This window comes from Rhineura floridana, chromosome 3 (assembly GCF_030035675.1).
Source record: "Rhineura floridana isolate rRhiFlo1 chromosome 3, rRhiFlo1.hap2, whole genome shotgun sequence".
In the NCBI taxonomy this organism is placed as follows: domain Eukaryota; kingdom Metazoa; phylum Chordata; class Lepidosauria; order Squamata; family Rhineuridae; genus Rhineura; species Rhineura floridana.
This window is the reverse complement of record NC_084482.1, coordinates 197710999-197715370: the sequence shown is the minus strand read 5'-3', so window position 1 is coordinate 197715370 and position 4372 is coordinate 197710999.

The window sequence follows — 4372 nt, the reverse complement described above, 5'->3', positions numbered from 1 at the left end:
ATGTCCTGTTCTCACAGAACTAGTTCTCAGAGTGGTTTAACAGTAAGTTCTGTGAGAGGGTTTCCTAACAACACACAGCATCCTTCACAAACTACACTTCCCAGGATTCTTTGGGGGACGCCATGACTGTTTAACATGGAATAACAGTGGAATAAATGTATGGTGTGAATGTGGACTTCATTTGGCCCATATTCACACACATGGTACAACTTCTCCCCAGAACACTCATCTTCCCACATGACTCCTTCGTTTGTGCCTGTTCCCACTCCACAATTCCCCCTTATAGGATCGTTTGGGTCCCCTTCCCCCAGCTCCAGGGCTCCTCCACGGCCCAAGTCCAGTAGCCCCAGAGCCTGTGACAGTTGCAGTCCCAGCCATGCCTTCAGCCCCTGTGAAAGTGCATCCCTCTCAGCCAGGAACTGGCCTCTGGAATGCAGGCAGCCACAGCTTCAAGCCAAGTGTGATTCTCCTGGATAACGATGGGGCTTTGATCCTGCATAGGTCCCAATAATGGGAGGCAGAGAGGGAAAACACATTCAGGACGACACCCTTTCTCAACCCTTTTATTTCCTGTTAGATGTAGAATGTAGTTACTTTCCATGAGCCCACAGGGCTGCTCTTCAAAATCAGAGAGATTCCTTTGTGATGATTCTAGGGCCAGCGTGAACACCCACTAGGGACCCATGGTTTGGTTTCATATGTATATCCGCTGGTTTGAGTCCTTTTGGAACAACAGAAAGGAAATTTGCTCCATATTTGGCAATGGCTATCATCAGTGGTGGTTGGTGGCTCCATGTCAGTGGGGCAATGGAATACACTCCAGGTTTTAGTCTAAAATTTCAAGGAGCTGAAGCAACTTGGACAGCTCCTTCAAAGTTCAGACTAAAACCCGGAGCAGATTCCACTGCCCCACTAACATGGAGCCACCAACCCCTACTGCCTATCATGTCACCGCTTAGTTGTCTCTTCTTCAGGCTAAACATAGTCAGCACCTTGAATCTTTTCTTAGAGGACTTTGGGTGGTATTCAATGATAGTCCTACTCAGATTAGACCCATTGAAGTTAAATAATATTACTAACTTAGATTCATTCATTTCACTGGGTCTACTTTGAGTTGAATACAACCATTTGTCTCCAGGCTCCTCATCATTTTTGTAGCCCTCCTCGGGACCTGTTCCAGTTTATCAATATCCTTTCAGAAGAACTCTCTTGTCACCATAGAATGCATGAAGAGTTAATAGATCAATCAATCAAGACTAAGATAGTTAATTGGCTAAGTATTTTTTTAATTGGGCAACAGCCTTAGTCAGATCTGTCTGTCCTCTGTCACCCTTCATAATGCCCCAAATTATCCAATTGCTGCCTTGCTTTGCCTTGCCTTATGGCTGCCCCAACCCAGTTGGCAAATTTGGGACATCATTAAGGTATCAAAGGAGAGAATCAGCAGATATGAGTCATCACAGGCCACCTGAAGCCATGAGAGCTGTAAAAAGTGCTTAGCAAACATTCCACAGGATGGATAGACATGCAATCTTGTTTGCCATCTACCTCTTATCACATTATTATTTTATTTATTTACTATTTATTTATTAGATTGATATCTGCCCTTTCTCCCTGTAGGAGCCCAGGGCAGCATTACCTGTAATATGTGGTGTCTGTTGGATGCTGAAGATATGTGCATTGCTTTGGACATTGCTAGTAGTTGAGTTGGTGTCTGAGGTTGATGGAAGGCTAGATGGGAATTCTACACGGCTGGGCTTTTCAGTTTTGTTACCTTGAGGGCCAGAGGGAAACATACACTGATCATCGCCTTCCTCCACAACATGGAAGAGGAAGAGAAGGTAAGTAGAGCAACATTCCTTCCAACAGGCACATAATGGTGTAGAGAGGAGGAAATGTCAGTAGGTGTAGCTTGTTATGCAAGTTACCAGAAACCAGTTATTGCAAACCACAAGAGGGAGAGTGCTCATGCCCTTCTTGTGGGCTTCCCAATGGGGCATCTGGTTGGCCACTGTGAGAAAAGGATGCGGGACTAGATGGGCCACTGGCCTGATCCAGCAGGGCTCTTCTTCTGTTCTTGTTCCATCTTCTACACAACTATTAAAGGTGCAGAAGCCCTGTCTTATTCTGGCATCAGGCCACCCTAATTTCTAACCGAGCGTCACTTTGTCAAGTGGGAACATTAAGAAGAGCCCTGCTGGACCAGGCCAAAGACCCATCTCTGTGCTCACAGTGGCAAGCCAAATGCCTTTAGGAAGCCCATAAGCAGGACCTGAGCACAACAGTGCTCTCTCCCCACTTGTGCTTGCCAGCAATTGGCATTCAGGGGCACACCACTGCTGACAGTGGAGATAGAAGCATAGGCATCTACGACGAGCAGCCACTGATAGACTTATCTTCCATTAACTAATCTAATCCTTTTAAAGCCATCCGAGTTGGTAGCCCTCACTACCTTTTGCAGGAGGTGTGCACAGCTTCTGCACAGCTATAAAATATAAAAGAGCCCTCTCCTGCTTTCTGTCTGGCCATAAACCTTCTCAAGGGCAGCTAAATGCTGGCACACAAATCATTATCTGGCTCTAAGGTGTACCTTTAATTAAATCCGGAGCAGAGAAAGTCTACAGCTCTGTTTAGCTGGTCTCTTGTTCAGGGCTAGGAAGAGTTGGGAAAAGATCCTGAATTGTGGAAGTTAGATTTCCACTGGTAGTTGCAGACATGTAACCTAAGGAGAGAGCAGCAGAAAAGAAATTGTATGTTGTACCCCATTTTCACCTAGCCTTAGGACAGGGTTAAAGAACCTGGTGCCCTCCAGATGTCATTGAACTCCAACTCCCAACAGCCCCAGCAATCATGGTGACCAATGGGCAGGGATGATGGGAGTTGTAGTCCAGCAACCTCTGGAGGTCCAGAGATTCCCACCCCACTGAAGCTAGAACACAGGAACGCAGGAAGATGGGAACATAGGAAGCTGTTGAACCAGGGACTGAACCCAAAGCTTGGGCTGGACAGCTACCTGGGATTATAGGCGAGTAGGACTCAGAGCCCTCTTAAATTCTGGTGGGAGACAAGGACTTCCTGTATCGCCAATCATGATTGACAGGCAGGCAATAAGTGGCCTTTTGATTGGTCCAACCAGATATAAATATCAGGAGTCTGGCCTCTGGTCTTGCCCATTGAGCTGCCTCTCACATGTTCCACTCTCTTGTCTTTCCCCAGCCTTTTCCATTTCCCTCCTCGCTCCTCCAGACTCTCCTCCAAAACTTACCATTATTTGTTCCTGTTGAGAACTGTTTACATGAAGTTGTCACAGGTATCCAGGAATCAGAAATTGAGCCATTTTTCATGGGTAGCGAAGTCCCTAGGAGGATTTAAGTGTTTAGCTCCATCACCATATATGTATACATATCCCAAATACTATTGGCTGTAAATAGACACAAGCAGCTTTGTGTGTTTTTTGGGGGGAGGGGTTCTGCACCAAGAAAGTCAGATTCTGTATCCTGGATAAATTATGCAAATGAGCTGAATTTGCATCTAATTTTGCATAATTTATTTGACTTCTGACACTCATAGGGAGGAGTAAAGAGCTATTCAGGCACAGAAGCCCTTCCCATCAGAAACGCTGGTCGCTTCCAGACAACCTGTTTAATAAGCATTCATCCTGATTTGTTTGCAGAGAAGTTATACTTAGTTACATCAGTTGTTATCCCACACTTTCCAATGCATTTTCCTTTCTCTTTCTTTATTGCAAAAAAAAAAAGTTAAATTTTGGTGGGAAAGCAGCTTTTTTGTGCACAAGCACCAAATCAGTTTACTGGTGCAACCTGAATTTGCTGACATGTGCTTGAATCTCATCCATTAACAGCAACATTCTGGAAGCGCCAACAACAGCCTAATTCACTGTCCTCCACGTCAGATCCCAAGAAAAGGCACCCCTTTCCTCCAGATTAGGGATGGAAAGAGCTGTCAGTTTCGGTTCTCTCTGTTTCTCGTTTTTCCAATCTTAAATTCAGTTCTGCAGTAATCTGCCATTTAAAAAAATCCTCATGAAAATTCTTCAGCATTTCAATGTGAATTTCTCCTAATATGCACATTTTTGTATGGAGTTTTGACTAATGTAGACATTTTCCCAAGCAATTTCTCCTAATATAATGCATTCTTTTGTTATTTCCACAAATAGCTTCATTTTCATGCATAATTTCCCCTGATAAATGCATTTTTGTAAACTCTTGATAGGTTGGAGAACTGCATTGCAAAATTCAGATAAGTGTGAATTTTGAAGGATGGCCGTGTTTCAGTCCTCACATTGTTTCAAAAAGTGTGAATTTGATACATTCAGCTTTAAATGCGAACTGGATCAAATTTCTCCCCCATC